This window comes from Hylobates moloch, unplaced genomic scaffold, assembly GCF_009828535.3.
Source record: "Hylobates moloch isolate HMO894 unplaced genomic scaffold, HMol_V3 SCAFFOLD_4, whole genome shotgun sequence".
Taxonomy (NCBI): Eukaryota; Metazoa; Chordata; class Mammalia; order Primates; family Hylobatidae; genus Hylobates; species Hylobates moloch.
The window spans coordinates 108,669,760-108,689,631 of NW_026652279.1; positions in this window are offsets into that span (position 1 = coordinate 108,669,760).

Below are 19,872 nucleotides of genomic sequence, written 5' to 3' on the forward strand. Positions count from 1 at the left end.
GAGGACCACATTTCAGGGAACTGCAGCTGGCCTCCAAGGAGCTAAGGGCCTCAGTCCTACAACCACAAGGAACTGAACCCTTCCAACAACCACAGAAGCCTGGAAGAACAATCAAAAGTTTCAGATGGGAATGTAGCCTGGCTGGCAATTTGATTGTAGCCTTGGAAGACCAGAAGAGAGGATCCAGTTAAGCCATGGCTGGATTCTCAACATACAGAAATTGTGAGATAAAACATATGTGTTGTTTAAAGCTACTAGGTCTATGGTGATTTGTTATGCAGCAATTGCAAACTAATGCAGCAGGAAAAGTACTGGTTTAGTGGTCAAGGCCCCCAGGTAAAATCCTCCAGTATGTAACCAACTAGAGAATTAATCTGAAATATTTCTGTTATTTTAAAAAAGTAACTGAAGTGTCCCATAGCTTATCACTTCAATCAGCATTACTTGGGGAACAATGAGTTTCTTCTGGTTGTACCTGCCCTACTGTGAGAGATGGGTGACTCATTGAAAGGAAACAAAAAGGTAGCTGGGTCCTCTTCTTCTGTGTGTGTCTGATATTCTTGGCTGGCCTGAGATTCAACATGTATTTCCCCAGGCATTCTCACATTCTGTTTCCAATAATGGGATCTTTTTATTTAGTGCCTGCAGATGGAGTAGCATTAAATGTGGAAGGGCATCAATCCCTCCTCCAACTCTTTTTCACCTTTCACTCCATTTCTTCTCATTTCTCAGAACTTCAACATGCTTGGTTGTTGTATTCTAAGAACAGTCAGTGTTAATTGGTGGTATAAACATTAACTGCAGAACAGAAGCTCCGCTACTCATGAACATTCATTATATCTAATTATAGTGACAATCATAAAGCTGTAGGCCAGGACCAAAGCAGGTCACCTCTACCACCACTGACAGATGACATTGGTTGCTTGGGAAGTGTCACTATGGAATTTGGAGTAAATGTCCTCATAAACCTGATTTGCCTGTTGGATTTAACTTCTTTTGGAGGTTGAGGGCATTAGTATTACCATCTTTATTTTGCAGGTGAAGTTCTGAGGCCAAGAAAGGGTAGGTGATTTCTCCATTGGTGGTGAGTCCAACCCCTTATTCATCCACTAACTATATTTGATTTGAGTAAACCATATACTCCTGCTGGATTTGTTGCTTTATCTGCTAAGTGAACATAAGCAACTTTACTTGAGAGAGATGAGGAGATTTGGCCAGATGTTCTGTTGGCTCTTTCAAAGATGTAAGATCTACAATTCTAAATTGGAATCAACTACAGTTTCTCCAGTAGCTTAAAACTTCCAAAGAGTACCTAAGATAGAATCATGTACATAAATAATTCTTAAAAGTTAATAGCTAAAATCAATAACTGAACAACAACAAAAAACACAATCCAATTAGAAAAATGAACAAGAAAACAGGAAAACCATTTCACCAGAGGATGTACAAATGCAAATCAGCTGAAAAGATGCTCAATGTCATTAGCCACCAGGGAAATGCAAATTATAACCACAATGAGATATCATTACATGCCTATCAGAATAACTAAAATAATAAAAAAAAAGGACACTACCAAATGCTGGCAAAGGATATGCAGAAACTGGATCACTCACACATTGCTGGTGTAAACTAAAAGTGTTATAACCACTCTACTCTGGTAAACATTTTGGCAGTTTCTTGTAATTACCATACAATTGAGTATCAGCAATAGTATTTTTGAGCATTCACTCTAGAAAAAAATCACTCAGCAATAAAATGGAACAACGTATTGAAACATACAATCAATTGGATCAGTCTTGATGGAATTATGCCAGTAAAGCCAATCCCAAAACGTTACGTATTGTATAATTCCCTTTATTTAACATTCTTTAAATGATAAAAATTACAGCAATGGAGGACAGATTAGTGGTGGGGAAAAGTGGGGGTTAGGTGGGTGTGGTTTTAAAAGAGCAATACAATGGATCCCTCTGGTGATGGAACTATTCTGTATCTTGACCAAGGTGGTGGCTCTATGAGCCTACATTTGTGATAAAATTGTATAGAACTTGATACACATACATATACCCAATTGAGTCCGAAGAAAACTGAAAATCTGAGTAAGACTAGTAGTGTTAATTTCAATATCCTGGTTATGATATTGTGTGTATTGTAGTTGTTGCAAGATCTTACCATTGATGAAAGCTGGGTACAGGGTACACAAAACTTCTTTGTATTATATTCACAATTGCATGTAAATCTACACTTATAGGTTTAATTTAAAAGACTTAGAGTTATATGAAACCATTGGGAAAAAGTGAAAGCATTAACAGACATTTAGTAAACACTTATTATATGTCTCTGTGTTAACCATTGCCTCGGTCCTAAGGATCTTTTCAGTTTGGTGATATAATCATGGAACTGTCAAAGAATTTTATAAAATAGTATAGTGCTTCTAGATAATGTCCTCTGACCAACTTGGCCAATTTGGACAATTGGAAGGAATAAATATTCCTTCGTTGTCCTCAGTTAATATAACAATGACAAATACTGGCTCAAATAATCTTTTGACATTTTATTGATGGCATAACTCACTGAGCACCAGGGGAAAATAAGATGGAGAATACTTCAATCTAATTAAAAAATTGACATCCTTAACAAAAAGTAGAAGAAAAACCATTTTATAGTGCAATATTCGACCCCTCGTATTTTCAACCTGTGACTGTACCAAACCACATCTTGTGATAGAGGGTGAAGGGCATATCTGAGAGACAGAAGCAGGCTTCACTGTCACCTTTGCTAGGAACTGGAACTGCTGGTTCTGGGAGGTCACTTGACCTTTTAAGCAACTTGATACATACACATTAAGATTTACGGAGATCCTAACAACAACGACAACATGTAGTTCTGTCTTCAGAAGTAGCATTTTATGAACACTTCATTTTGGATTGCTGAAAAATGCCTTTAGAGTTTACATTTTTTCTTCTATTAGATGCTAATGAAATTGTTCTAAACAAACTTCTGAAATGATCATTTCAATCTGATGATTAATAGAAGCATTCCTTTGTGCCAATATGTTATTCTGTGTTCAAAGAACTATGCTATTATTAACTACATCTAACACAATTTAGAGTCAACATTTGCTGAAAACAAAAATACTTGTCATGTACTTCGTGCTGCTTCACACTTTGCATAATAGTTGTCAAGATGGCAACATATTTCTCCTGAGAACAAACTTGCTGTGCACTTTTTTTTCCTAGTGATTTTATCTTGAGAGATTTCTAAGGGTGGTTATCATGTGACTGTGGTAGCAACAGGTATTGATGTTAAGGGCTTGGGCTTAGCTGTCAGCCTCCACCATCGTATGTCATGCGTTGGATAACTTAAGGAGTATTTTATTGCTTTTCTTAAAAAATGAGCTGTGAAAATTAGTTTGAGAATTGATATGCACAGGTACAGTGCTTTCGAGGCTACATGTGCCCTCTCCACACAGTCTCATTTTTCATATCCAGCAAAATCAAGAATGATGACATTGTTGGCATCCACGGAGCACATTATATCCAGAAAACCCCAAATCGCTTTCTTATCTGACCTTGCACAAAGCAGAATTTGGCACTGTTATGGCGCTTCTTTTGGACTGTCATGTCTCTAATCACCTTTTCTTATTTATACTTTGTTGTTTTTGTTGAGTTCTCTTTTTATGTGTATTACTAAAGGTCAATGTTCCCTGGGTCATTTATCTCCCACCACTTAAAACTTAGGGAATGGAATTTCTAGGATGGGACATATCTTGATAATTTTATTTGGACATGAGGATGTGGGATGTTGAGGGTTAAATGAGGAATGCAGCTCAAAGTGCTGCTGATGTTTATAACTCAGACATTTTTGCCTCTTGCAAAAGGTTAAATCCTAAGGTTGAATCCTGGGATGGATTGGCTTTTAGCCAGGTTCTAGCAATTCATGCACCTTTCTTATTCCTTTTCACTCTTTCCCATTCCTTTTCACTCTTTCCCCTGGGGTTAAGCTATTAAACATGGTGGCACTTATTTTTTCCTGGCTTGATGCCTGGGGTTTTTTTCTGGAAGAGAAATTTTCTCTTTGTCCAGTTGTTTCTTGCTTTTAGGTCAGGGACTTCCACAACCGGCACCCAGGAGCCTTTTTTGACTGCCAACTAATTAAAAAAGTCAGTGCTGGGGAAGGGGGCTGCCCCCTATCCCTCCTCCCCCTCTGTGTCCCACTTTGAATTGAGTGTCTGTTAGGTGTTGAAAGACATTATGGAAATATACGGCCTGACAAAGGAAGTAGATGGCCAGGAAGTAAATTTGGGAATGTTCAGTTATTTGGTGAATCAAATGAGCAACAGAACATCAAAAGCCCCAAGCAGGTGAAAGCACCTATGAATCAGAGCTGGGGAAGTTAAATTGCTTCTATTTCTCTGGAGAAGAAGAATGAAAGGAGCTCAAAACCCCATCTCTTGTAGTGCAGAGCCAAGAACTAAAGCAATACTGCACAGAGCAAATGAGACAGAAAAGTCATAGAACAAAAAGACACAGATTGTAAGTTCATGGTTTGCAGAAAGAAGATAAGGGGAAGAGAAACCAGAATAAATTGCAACTTGTCAAAGAGAAAGAGCAAACCAAGAAAGGAATTTGCATTTAGAAAGTTTCCAGGGAAAAGAGCTGCTGAGAAGCAACATTTACAAATGAGAAGATGGATGAGACTATGGGGGTTAGATATCAAATTAATTTGTAAGTCAGGAAACTTAAGGACTTATAAAATATGTATTGATAGAGTACGAAAGGACTCCCTCGGAAGCATCTGGCACTTAATTATTAGATCAAAATGACGTAAATCCAAGAATGCTGAAAAAATGAAACACAATCTTTGTGTTCAAATTGACTAAAATCATTTTTTAACTAGCCTGTATCCACAGGCAATTTCAGAACAATGGAGAACAGCAGGTAAAAAATGTTACAGGAAGAAAAGCAGCATTGAGGACATATCACTTATATTTTTAAATGAGGTTAACATGCCAAACCTTCAAATGATAGGAAAAGTTCAGCACTGATGAGCTGATCAGGACAAACTAAGTTATGAATATAGCATCTTCATAATGTGCAAAGAAAATCTAGTATATTTTATCTTCATAGAATTATAAAATCTTTTGTTCAAATAGTGACTCTGAGTAGGCACAGCTAAATTTAACATGATAATGTTTAGTCTTATTCATCAAATTAGTATATATTTTCCTGGCCTTGTCCAGACTCTGAAAAGTAGACAATGAACTGAGTGCAAGCACATGATAAGAGTGTCTAACTCTCTTGTGGGAAGAAGTAGTTGTCACATTGATGAATTTCAGGTCTGTTCTTAGTAATTTCATTAATAATCTGGACAAAATAGAGTATGAGTTTTGGACAGACCTGAAATTTTAGTGCAAGCATGGGCCCTGGCTAAGCTTGGGGAAGTTTTATAATGTCTCCAAGTCAGTCTCTTCATTATAAAGTAGAGATAACGATAGCTACCTGATAACACAGGCCACCATGAAATGTTACAAATATAACAGAAGAACGTCAGTAAAATGCCTAATGCAGTAGGCACTCCATGTGCATGCACACTTCCTCTTCTACCTGTTCTTCTGGGCTTGGCCTGCCTTGCTGGGTGTGTCACTTTGTCTTTCTGTGTATTATTACTTCTCTTTATACAGGCTATCATGTCTTTGTCCATTGTCATTCCCAGCTGCTTCTCTGTTCCACCTACACTGCTAGAATATTAGTACAGTTCACTGCTCATATGTATGCATTTTTGCATATTCTTCAGGGTTAGTTTTATAACTGCCTGTCATTGAGCACCTCTGAAATGCATTAAGGAGTTAAGATTTGATATTAAGGCAGTGGTTCTCAACCCTGGCTGCACATCAGAATCAGCTGGGAGCTTTACAAAAATCCTGAAGCCCAGGCTGTACTCCAGACCAATTATATGAGACTCTCGGGGTGTCAGCCCCAGGCGTCAGGATTCTTTTGCAACTCCTCTGGGTGATTTCAACATACAGTTAAGATTGAGACTTACTGTTCTAGTATGTTAGTGAGGTACTCTATGTGGATGCCATCTGCAAAATTAATGTGAATGCCTTTCATTTCATTATTGATTCGATTACGGGTCAAGATAGTATCTGGGTTTGTGCCAACCCTAGTTGGGGGGAAATCGTAGGCCCAAACCCTGCCCCCCAACATTAATTCTGCTCCACTCTTACCCCCTACCATGCTAACATAGAAGGAAAATCACTTTTATAATGCAAAAAATAAGAGAGAATCTAGTATCATTTCTTCATTTTAGAGCTGAGGAAACTGAAGCACAAAGAGGAGAAGCAACCTACCTCAAACCCCAAGTTGTTATTGGAGCCAATATGCAAATGCCAGTGTTTTTATTTGGCATCCAGGGAGAAATTGTACATTGTCTAGGCATGTTTTGATTTGTAACAAATAGAGTAAGCTCTGTCTTTTATAATTTAAAACTTTGTAGATTGATAATTATAGAGGTTTGCGTTCCATGGTTGATTGTATGTATAGATGTTTAATAGACATATTAACAAATGAAAGAATCCAGAATTAAGTCACTGAATTAATTTCAACAGCAACAAAAGATGTGAGTGAGTTTTAAAATTCCAAAGACAACGGAATTAAAACAGATGAAGTTGGGACCTGGGACCTGGTATTGGTAGCAGAAGAGAGGACTTTGGCTTGTCATTTTTGCTTCTGAAAATAAGAAGGACCACTCAGCTTATCTACATTTTTCTACAGGGAGTACCACTCCAAACTCAAACTCTCTGTCAAAGAAAAATTGCAGTAGATAGGGTTAAATAGGCAAAGAAGACTTTATTCAAGACTGCATTCAAGACTGCAATCAGGGAAAGAGATTGAACTCAACTCAGCTGAAACAAAATGCAGGCAAATTTTTAAGCACTAGCCTGAGCTAGTGACAACATAGCACAGCATTATTTGTGTGGAGGTTGGTCTATGTGATTAGGCCATCTGTATTTGCTGGTTGGTGCTAATGGAATTTAGGCTGCTACTCTCCCATGGAGCCTGGGAGATAGGGGTGCTGTCTTCCTTAATGATTGCATTTCAAAGGAATGGCTCCCAGATTTTTGAGAAAGAAGTTTCTGTGTTGTAAAACCAGCAAGAGTTTGAGAGAAGATTTATGTCTCAGGGGGACAGAGAAAGAAAATACAATTACAAACTTTTTAAAGTAAATGTAGGAGCAGGTAGTCAGGGGCCTGCAGTCAGGGAAAAAAAAATGTCTAAAGTTTACTCAAGCTGAGAGGAAATGTTTAGGCTGTTTGGTCACCCCAGTGAGCCATCCTTTCTTATTATCTCCAGGGATGTGCTAAGTCCTGGTGGGTGAAAAGAGCCCAGTGCTCACGTCAACAGTCTGGCCCCAGCATTGGCTAAAGCATCAGAAACTTTCTAACACAGAACTCATCACTGGGCTTGGAGATTCTGAGCCCTTTACTACACATTAAAATTCTCTGGGGAAGGTTTAAACATTGCCACATCGTCACTGCCTGGGCCCCAGGTCTTGAGAGTATGACTGTAGTTGATCTGGGTTGGCTCAGATACCAGATTGCTTTAAAGCTCTCCAAGCAATTACAGCCTGTAGTCAGGGTTGAAAACCAAAGGAGATGAAACCTCTCATTTGACCTGTGAAAAAGCACTGGGACCAGACAGGTGGGGCTGTTGGCCCACAGCCTTGTCATTCGTTACAGACATACACAGGACCAGTGCTCAGATCTCTACTTCTAGATCAGTGCTTGCCACTTACATTTTCTTTGCATTTACTACATGTAGATTTGCAGTGAATACCAAAGTTTATTACATTTAATTTCCCTTTAATTTGTGTCAGATTAATAGTTTCAGAATGAAACCTTGGAGCACCTTTTAGTGGTAGGTGGTGTGAGAGGCAGGTTATAAGGTGAGTAAGATGCTTGGTTTCTGTGCTTCAGTTTCTCATTTTAAAACTGAGACTATATGTATATATATATACACACTGTATATAGACACACTGTATATATATATACACTGTATATATACACACACTGTATATATACACACACTGTATATAGACACCCACTGTATATAGACACACACTGTGTATGTATATATATACACACACTGTGTATGTATATATATACACACACTGTGTATGTATATATATACACACACTGTGTATGTATATATATACACACACTGTGTATGTATATATATACACACACTGTATGTATATATATACACACACTGTGTGTATATATATACACACACACTGTATATATATATATACACACACACTGTATATATATATATATATATATACACACACACACTGTGTGTATATATATAGAGAAAATATAAAAGACTGTCTTCTAGCATCCAGTTTTGCTAATGAGAAGTCTGATGCTATTTTGATTACAAAATTTTTATTGTTACAATTCTTCTATTGTTGAAAGTGATTTTATATATATATATATATATATATATATATATATATATATGATGTACAATTTTCAGAGCAGAAATCTTGTTTGTTACTCAGCTCCCGGTCATGCTTCTGTCCATGGGGTAGCAGAAAGGGCCTGAAAACAGTTTCAGCAGGTCTCCACCTGAACGGTCTAGCTGTTGTTTCTAGAGACTATATTGAGCAGTGGGGAAGGGACAAAAGCAAGGATGTCTTCCTTCCTCAGGGATTTGTAGATATTCCTTGGAGAGAAGAGGATGCCTGGCTTTGTATGCAGTCTATCCTGGATAATAATCTTTTTCTTTTTGGAGACATTGCTTCCCAGTTGTCTTGATTGATTGAGTCGGAGTTTTGCTGTCGTTGCCCAGGCTGGAGTGCAATGACACAATCTCAGTTCACTACAACCTCCACCTCCTGGCTTAAAGTGATTCTCCTGCCTCAGCCTCCCAAGTAGCTGGGATTACATGCATGTGCCACCACGCCAGGCTAATTTTTGTATTTTTAGTAGAGACAGGGTTTTGCCATGTTGGTCAGGCTGGTCTTGAACTCCTGACCTCAGGTGACCCACCCACCTTGGCCTCCCAAAGTTTTGGGATTACAGGCATGCGCCACCGCGCCCATCCCCAGTTGTCTTTTGTCTTTATCTTTTTACATCATTTTCTTTGATAGGATTTAAATTTTGATGAGGCTAAATCCTCTTCCTCTGTGGTGTCCAGGCTTTGTGCCTCATGCTGGAAGGCTCTTCTCGCCTCAATACTATTGAGTCTTTTGTATTTTCTTCTACAACTTTTATTTTTTTTTTTTAAAAAATTTAGCTCTTTTACTCATAATACATCTGAAATTTATTTGTATTCATGGTGTCAGGCAGCACTCTAACTTCATACTTTCCAAATGGATAACGATAACCAGTATTCACTATAGTATTTATGCAATCATTTCTCCCTTTATTTAAATATCACTTTTATCATAAACTAAATTTGCATTTGTATATGGTTTATTTTTCTATTATCTGTGCTGCTCCATTGATGTCAGCTTATCTGGCACCAGCATGACATTATTTTCCTTAGATAAATTCATAGGATATTTTGATATTTAGTAATATAACTTCCCTCTCTTCACACCACACGCAGGATTCTTTAAAAAATTTCTTATCCTTTCTTGCCATTTTTCCATGTGGATTTTAGAATCAGCTTAACAAGTTCCTTAAATAATTCAGTTGAAATGTTTATTGAGGATTGCTTTGAATTTATAGTTTTAAGTGGAGATATTTTATAATTTGAAATATTGAAGCTCCTTGTCTAGGATCATGGCATATTTTCCCATTTAATTAGTTTGTTAAAGTCCTTACGTACTTCACAATTTTTTCATTAATACAATTTTTTATACGTATTTGATTATTTGAAGATTTTGCTTCATTGTCTTCTAGCATCCAGTTTTGATAATGAGAAGTCTGATGCTATTTTGATTACAAAATTTTTGTTGTTACAATTCTTCTATTGTTGAAAGTAATTTCCTTTTATTATTTTTGATCACTGCTTCTGCAGAAATGGGTGCAAGTGAGGGGCGATCTAATGTTCTAATGCATTCTCTAAATGCATTTCCTGAATTAAAGTTGTGATGATTGATCCAGATGCCTTTCTTCTCCCCTTATTGCTTTTCGTCAGACTTATCACATAATTCTTTAAAGCTGGACATACATATGACAGTTTGAGGGTCTTTTCCAGGTCTATAATTCATATACCGGCAACTGTGCACTAATGATTTGCCACAAAGAAGATAGATTGATCTCACAGTTGCTGGCGTATCATGGATGACTAGCACATATTTTTTTAATGGAAGATTGAATGAGGTTGATAATATCTTTTAAATTAATTAATTAATCAATGAATTATTTTTAAGAGACAGGGTCTCACTCTCTTGCCCAGGCTGGAGTGTAGTGATGTGATCATAGCTCACTGCAGCCTGGGCTCAAGCAGTTCTCCTGCTTCAGCCTCCCAAGGATAATATCTTTATAATTCAACAGGAGAAGGAATACTTTTGCCTGTCAGCTTATTTCTAAAATTCCCATTACTTTACATACAATTTTATTTTACATATAGTCATAGACATATGTAAAGGAAGGAATTTTAGTAATTATCTATAACACTGTAGGCAATCTGGGACTCATTTCACTGTACTTTTCACTGTACTTTTTGCTGTTAGGGAAACACACCCACAGAGCTTCAGTGAAACTATCTAATGGCACTAGTCCTTGTACCCGGGCATTGTGATTTTCAGTTCTGAGATTCATTCTACTCACTGCGTAAGAATATTACATGCCTAGCTTTTACGGATGCATGGGTTGGGACATTCACATAGGAAAAGAGGGATTCTTCCATTTCCTCTCTGCACTCTTATATTTAGCCTCATAATATTTAACTCATAATTGCCTGGAGATTGGACCATAAATCCAGGTCACTCACCTTAGTTGTGTTAACCCCCAACACAGCCTTAAAATATATTGTAGCTAATATATACTTATTATAAAATATTTTGAAAATCATTTTCATTGAAGTATATTATTTTGTTATTTTCATAAAGTTATGAGAAATGTCAACTCTGAGATCAAGGTGACCTCATATTTCACATAGGCAGGTATCCTGATCAGTGATATTATCCACAGACCTTCCAAAAATATGTCACTAGCAATTTTCTCAGTTTCTTAGATAGATCAGTTTAAAGGACTTATTTAGGACACTAACTCTTTGCGCTTTCTAGTTTCTAAAATGCTACGAAGGAAAGAGAAGGAAACTAATATGTACTGAGCACTTACCATGTGCCAGACATTATGCTAGTGCTCTTGTATTTATACTTTTGCCCTATTTTACAAAAAATACTGTTTTCATTTCATTTTAATGCAAACAGATTGTAAAGCATGTGAGCCCCCACATGAAATCTGTTGCTCTTAGAAAATTTCCAACTAGATTCTTCTATTCTCTATTCCCCGCATCTCTCACTGCCCTTGGTGAGTGTACCTAAGCAGTGTTTATTAAAGTGTGTATTTTTAAAAAGGGAATAAATTTGGCATGTATCACTATAGGCTTATGCATAATTAATTCTGAATAAGCGGAAAATGGAGCTTAAAATGGATGAAACTTTTAACATTTGGAGTATTAGCTAAAATGGGTATTTAAAAAATTATGGCTTTTCATGAAGCCATACAAGCCTCAGAATATAGAGTCATAGAAAGAAATGGACTTAGGAATCAGACAGGGTTTTTATTTCCAGCTATCCTCGTAGGTGTGGGACTTGAGTTAACCTTTACAGCATTGGTTTTTCTCATTTCGAAAAGGAAAATAGTATGTCATAGAGTTTTTATGAGAATTAAAGAAAATAAGGTATGTAAATATATAATACACATGGTTTGTCCTATTTTGACACTTTGAAAATGATCATTATTAAATGTTCTGTGGCACATCTTGAATTTTTGTACTTGAGGCTATTGTCTTGAGCTCAAAATATTAAAATTTTTCCTTGGGTAGTAGTTCTGCTCTAAAGTTAAATTATATGTTTCCTCTTTTACTGATGAAGAGCATCTTTTAACATTTCCTAGAGGCATGTTCCAGAGCTTGGCATTATAGTTAGATTTTTTTTTCTCTGACAGATATATCTTATTCTAAAAAATAATCTGGAATTGTATCCTTGTCTATACAACTCAATTTCACTCATTTTAAAACAAAAAATCTTCCCTTTCACTCTGCAAATACAGCACATTTAACAGAAAAATAGAGGCAATTAGGTAAGCACCCCTTCACTTTTCCAGCACCAGTTTTGCCAGCCCATCTTTTTCTGTTCTCACAGGGTGTACTTTCTTCTCTTTACAATGGGGGTTTGTTCTTGCTGTTCAGGCCAGCCTCTCCACAACTCCTCCCTTCTTCTTTATGGATTTATTATTTCAGTGGTATCTGCTTCCTCTTCCATCACCAGTTTCTATCTCTCTATTTGATCCTTCCTAACAACATACAATTATGCCTCAGTAATATTTGTATTAATATTTTGACTACACATCTTCCTCTTGCAACTGCCTTCTTTCACCTCGAACTCCTCTGTAGAGTTGACTCTTCTTTTTCTGCTTGTCTTCTTCCACAAATCAGCCCAATGAGGCATTTCCTTCCAGCTCTCCCTGAAATTGGCTATTGTGAAGGACACCAGTTATCTCAGCATGCCAAACCCTGTGGGTAATTCTGTGTCCTCATCCAACCTGGTGTCTCAGCAGCATTGACATTGTGGGCCATGACCTGCTTTTCAAAGCACTTTCTAACTACCTGTCCTTTTGTGACTCAACATTTTTCTATTTTCCTTCGAGTTTATTGGCTTCTCTGTCATTCTTTTTTACTAGTTTCTCTTTCTATACTGAACTGCTAAATTTTTGAATAATTCAGACATTTTTTTTCCCCTATGACTCATATCTAGTGTCCAGACAATCACTTGCAGCTAGCCTCTCTTTTTCTCTTAAAATCTCTCTCTCTCCCCCATTTCTCATTTCTCTTCTTAAGCTAATGAGCTTTTTTTGAGTACTTTCTATTTCTTCCTGGGCTCTGGGCTAGGCACTGAAGTTACCAAAGTGAATAATACACATTCCCTGTCTTCAAGCAATGTGTAGTCTACTAGCAGTCTATATTCTTTCTAGAAAGTATTATGAAGAATTAGAGTTGCTGTGATTAGGCTATTGGTCGTGACAGAAGGGGTACAAAGGACAGAGTGGGTGGGGATGGGAATCATGGAGAATTTCCTCTCTGATATAGGAATGGCTCACACCATTCTTATTCCAAACCCATAACCTGCATGGAAGAAAATAAATTGAAGATCACACCTAAATTTTTAAAATGTGATCTTTCAGGTGCCAAAATAAATGCAACTGTTTCAAACCACCTGAGTTTTAAAACATGAATAATAAGCCAAAAATTTTATAAATGAAATAGTATAAATTCCCTTAATTTATTTTTTAATTTAATTTTTATTTTTATCAAAGTGGCACATATCCATAATTTTTAAAAGTCAGATGGTTCTAAAAGGTCAATTGTGAAAAACATTTTCACTCTATCCATTCCTTTTTCCTAAAGATAACCACTTTCAACCAGTTTAGCTACTTTTTTGGGTATTTATAGCCATGTTGTAAAATAATTGATGTTTTTACATTGATTTTTTTTTTCCTATTTAAATATCCTATGTACTGGATAAAGAGAGAATCCTCTTACTTGCTCCTCCAATCCACACATATATTCTTCCCTAATTCTCCCAGGGATAACTTCTAGTTTTATCTTACTCATATTTTATATTATCGTGACTCTGACATTTCTTCACAACTAAGACCTGTAGTATACTATTATTGCATTTCCTTTCTTGTATATTTTCCTTGATTTTAATAATTACATTTTGGTTTATTATCTAATGCAAATTGTGGCTGACTGCCACAGTTACTACTTGAGCTGGTGACTACAGCAGTTACTACTGTTACTGCTTGAGACCATCATTATAGCAGTTTCTACTGTTACCACTTGAGACTGTCATTACCACTGAAGGAAGGGGTGAATGTAGCAATGAAAGCTTAAGACAAAAGGAACTATTTTAAGGAAAGGCAACATGGGGAGAAGAAGACAGCTACCTGCTTATAGTGAGCAAAGGCAGCCCTTCATATTTATTGGGTAACAAGAGCAGGGGGAGGAGGTAATGATTGGTTCACTGCTTAATTGATCATAGGTTCATATTGTTACTAACAGGCTTCAATTATGCCTAATCATAAGAAACACTTGTGCCTGGGTGGTGACTGCCCTCAGCAGTCCTTCTGGGTGGCATACACAGTTTGTCAGTTTGCCAACATTCTGCATTTATGACAAACAGTTTGCTACTTATATAGCCTCCAGTGGTATACTGAGTTGATCACAACCCTCACTCTTTCAGCCTCCAACAACAAATTCACCCCAGGACTCTGCTAGAAATATAATTCCCACTTTATGTGTTCAAAGACACTATATATTCCCATAAATTTAATCTTCTTGCTGACTTCATCCTTGGAGTTCTCTACATCTGCTGGAATCACGACCAGGCCGTCTCTGGGAAGTTGCACAGCTTTTGTCCTGGGATGTCCCTGCACCATCATCCTGGGGTAGCCTTGGTCCCTCTTCTTTGTATTGGTGTCCCTGGTTTCTGCATCTCATGTTGTTTTCTTTCTTTATATCCCTGTTAAGGCAGAACACACCCATCAGCTTCTTGAGGGAAGATGCAGGAATAAGTTGTCTGAGACCTTTGCTTTTTTCAACACCTACAATTAATAATTTTCCTTCGTAGGGAAAATTAGATTGGGATTACTTTTTCTTGAGAATGTTTAAATCATTGTCCCATTGTCTCCTAGCTTTCAAGATTGCAGTGAGCCATTCTGATTCCTCTTTGGCTAGGACCTACTTTTAAAGAATGAACTCTGGGGAATCTTCTTTCTCCCTTTACTCTGGAATTTCACTGGGAATGTCCTTCTTTGGGTTTTCTCTTGTCTCTTGTGCTGGGCACTCAGTGGGCTTTTCAATCTGAAGATTTTTATATTTCAGTTCCGGAATTTTTTCCTGAATCATTTATTTGATTTATATGTTTATTGATTTTCTTTGTTTCCTGTTTTTGGAATTCCTATTATTTACATGTTTGTCCTCCTTGGCTAGTTCCCTAATTTTCTTACTGCTTCTCTTTTGTTATATTTCCAAGCTCTCCTTTTGAGCTACTTTCTGAATAATTTCTGCAACTTTACTTTCTACCTTCTCTGTAAGGCTTTTTTTTCACCTTTCTGCTATTGCATTTTTAAATTCCAAAATCTCTCTTTTGTCCCAGAATGTTCCATATTTGTAATATCCTTTTTTTCATAGTTGTTTTATCTTCTTTCATCTGTCTCAAAAATACGGATTTTTGATTTGTTTTCTTTTCTCTGCAATGTCCATGTTTCTTACCATTTATTTTCCCTGATAGACTCGACCATTTTCTTTTTTGTTTTCTCTTTGGTTGATTGTATTTCCTTGTGGAAGATTTTCAGTGACGTGTCTGGAAGGTACAAGTCTTGTTGACTCTGTTCTGGGATCTGAGTTGGGAAAGGGGATGGGAGCATCATCATTCCCATGAGTAGATTTTTCACTTAATCTAGCAATGTTCAGTTTGGCAGCCCTGCTCCTATGCCCAGTGCCCCCTAGAACCCCCCAATTCTCGCTATTCAGAGAGAACATTTTCTAACTTTTGTTGAGATTGGAGAGGGTATCTAACTTCTTTTTAAACAGATTTTTAACCAATCACCTCTGCCTTCACCCTCCTTTAAGAGGTACCAGGTAACTTTAATTTCTGAACACTTCTGGAATTTGAGGTATACACTGGCTAGCTTTTGGGCCTCCCTCCCCAGCCAGTCTCGGTTTTCGATTTTTCAGGTTTGCTAAATCATTTACCACTTATCCGTCTGATTTCTAGCTTCTCAAATTGTGTTGCTGTTGTTTCCTCTCTTGTTCTGTTTGTCCTTGGTGATTTCTGCGTTTAAAAATGCTATACTTTTATTTTAGAGGAGTTTAGAGAAGGAAATCAGGCTAAAAATGTGTATTTAATCTTCCTTTTTAAACCTGAAGCCCATCAATTTAATCAATTAAGGGGAGATTTAAAAGAGGGGCAGAAATGACACACCAGATAGAGCAGTTAAAGTAAAACTGAGGCAGAAAGGAGGAAGCAGTCACCAAGAGGACATACAAAGGTGGGGAGAAGGAGTGAGAGCTAGACTGGGGAAGGGCAGAGCAGAGATGTTCATGTCCAAAACATTGACTTGATTCATTCATTTATTCATATATTCTCTCATGCAATGGAAGTTTCTCTTGAGCCATCATGTTAGGAACTCTGATAGACGTTGCAGATACCAAATATATGAGTTGAAGGTAAATCAGCAATTGTTACTAATTGCTAACAGTTATTGAGCCCCTAAAGGGCTTATAGTCTCTGCTATCTTCAGATTATTTCAACTCAAAAATATTTATTCAGAATCTAGTGAGAGTCAGGCATTCTTCTATGTGATAAAATACTATTAATTTTATTCTGTAACAGCCTCTAATGTGTTGATTTGTTGATTACTCACGTTTCACATCTCTTTTGGTGTTCTTTATTGTTAAAACCAAAACAGATTCCAACAATAATATCTGTGGAATCCATTCACGGGTGAATATGTAGTGTTATGCATTTGTATTCTTATACTAATATGCTTATATCTATAGTGTAACCGTAAAGTAATAAAGAGATTTGTCTTGTGTTACTTACAGACCTCTATCTCTTAATTTGCGGTTACTTACAGCATATTTGAATACTTTCAAGAGCAACTAGGTAGACTTCATGAAAAGACTTTTACATACTGAAGTATTCATATGGCTAAATCACTGGAGATTTAGAACAACTTATGGATACAAAATTAGGTAACAATAAAAATAGATTACATGTATTGAATGTCTAGCATGTGTCAGACACTCTTCTAAGTGTTGTAGCTGTATTAACTCATTTATCCTCCAAAGTAAAGAAGGTTCTATCTTTATCCCCATTTTAGAGCCAAGAAAACTGAGATAGATTAAAAGACAATTGGAGAAGACATTTGTAGAGTACCTATACAATTTCCTCCATTGGAATTAATCCATCTGTTTTGACTGTTGACCTCATGGATGGTCACTGAATGAGCATCTGAAAGACCTCCTTAAGAAACAATCCCAGAAAACTGCAGTGGTATCCAGGGAGGCTGGCAGGCTTGCTAGGTTTTTGTTTACTCATTTGTTTGTTTGTTTTAGGGTTAGATTCATATTGATGACTGAGTAGGCTTGATAAGCGTAGGAGGACTAAAAAAATTATGAACCTTTGAAATGTTTAGAACATTTAAAGAATAATTTAGTGTGTCAGAGATTCTCAGCCCATTATTCAAAACAACTTATCAGCAGATTTTAAGGGGAAGGATCTGTTTGCATTGCTGTTATACAAGGAGTCCTTTAAATAATTGTTGCTGGTGCTCAAAATATCTGTTTAAACTCAGTTTATATATTACTACCATATTCTACTATCAGTTTCTCATAAAGCTTATTAGTGATCATGATTACAAATGAAGATCTAGACCCTACTGCTACTGATTTTGGCTTCATTTGCTTGTATTATCACTATTTATAGTAATCAATGGTCATGCACGCTGCTAGCTGGTGATAGTTCATTCAAGTGGCTAAGCAAATCACAATGGCAAATGCACTGCTTTCTGGTTAAATGAGGCAGTACAACTGAGTTATTAGTTATAGCCTCCTAGAAAACATATAGTTCCAAGGAATCTCTGTTTAACCTCCAGTTTCAAAAGATTATTCAGAATTTCTTCCCTTCCTCGGTGGCTACTCTGTAGAATAAAAACTAGTCTGAGTTTGAAACATAAATCCATAGCTTATGTGGTACATAAAAATGTGTTAGAAGGTTTATTAATGAGGGGGTTTCTGCACTGGTGGGTAATGTTTTTTGCATACTCTTAGAAATCTGTCATTCTCTGATACACTAATCTCTGTGTGTATTTAAAGTGGTCATCTTAGGCTTGCTAGGGTTAAGATCACTTACATTGGTATTTTCATCTGTAAACACCAATAGTAAACTATCCCTATTTGCGAGTCAGTGTTTAAGTAGCCTATTAATTAGACCATGCTAAAAAGGATCTAGGATTTTGTATATGCCATTGCATCTAAACGCTATAACCTTTCTTATATAAACCAGGTCAGTTTGTATATCTCCCTTTTTTTTTTTAAACTAACTTTGTGACCTCAAACCAGTTTCCTAGCCATTCAAGGCCTCACTTTTATCATGTGTTAAATGGAGATGATATCATATCTGTCTTATAGGATTATGTGAGAATTAAAGAAAGTAGAATTAAGGCACGTAAAACATTGTTGGGCCGTAGGAATCACTTAATAAACATCGCTTCTGTATTACTGCCAATTTAAAAAGTGACAATTTACTTTCAACTGACATGTTTATTTTGAACATGAAAATACACAAAAATAGTCCCTTCTTTAATATTCACCTTGAAGTGCATTCTGGATGTTTACTCTGTGTTTTCACGCCAGTTCTCTGTGGTAAGAGGCAGAGATGATTCAACCTGAATAAAACAGCCTTGAGGGTTTGTGGAATCCAGTATTAATGATTCAAGCTCCTATCATTACACAGTTGCAGAGATAGCAAAAGTTGTCATTACATGAAAACCTTCCTCTGTTGAACTGAAATCTTATGAGTCCTGTTTCTTGCATCTTCCTGAACACAACACAAGCAATCACCCCCATCCATTGTAAAAATATCTGTGCAGAAGAGCCTTGTGGAATGTCAGATCCTGTAGGCATCTGGAAATTCAAATACAGATATAGTAGAAATCAATTGTAAAATGAAATCTCCTATCTTAGTAGAAGGAATTTAGAGTTTATGAAATTAATAAAAGTGGTTAGTCAAATGAAAAGTCACTGAGAGTTGAAAATATAGTAGACTTAGGCTATTTGATAATTGAAGAGAAATGAAGATGAAGCAATGGATTAAAATAATCATTTGAATACAAATGGATTAAAAGGCCCTTGAGAAAACTGAAGGAGCTCTCAATTTTTTTCATGAAGCATGTCTCTTTATTCTCAACTTGCAAGAGTCAAGTATAAATTAATTAGTACTTTTGTTTGAAAAAAATCACGCTCAAACACTTGATTTATTTCTAAGAATTAGTGCACAGTTACAGTTACAATAAAATAAGTGGGTTAAATATAAGAGATAATAAAGAAATTTCTATAATTTGAGTTCCTTTTTTTCAGTATTTAGTTCCAAGCAAATCTCATTAATTTCTTTTCAATGGATTCACATTTAACAAAGACCTTTGTGAAATATCTGCTATCTTTTAGGTAAAGCAGACATCCAATACAAGCTTCTAACATATTTCTTGGAGCCTATCCGCATAGTCAGAAATTACGTACCCCAAAATTCTTCCACATGGTTTATTTAAACAATTGCTGAGAGTGAAAAAAAATTCATTTTTTTCTTGTGCGTCTGGATTCTTAAGTACCATCTTCCTGTACTTTCAATTTAAATTATCCTCAGATAGTTTTCACTCCTGCCTTAACATGCCAATTAATATTCTGGCTATTATTATGCCTCTCGCCTCAGAAGAAAGTTTCTGTCAAGCCCAAATTAAGTTATTGAAGATATGAAATTAAACAAAACAAAACAAAATTAGGGCTAAAAAAATATAAACCTTAACAAATAGTAAATTTCTGCAGAGGGCAGAAATAAAATGTACTCTATTTGAGATCAAATTTTACTATTACTTTGCAAGAATGTCAATTCCCAGTTCAGCTCTAGTTA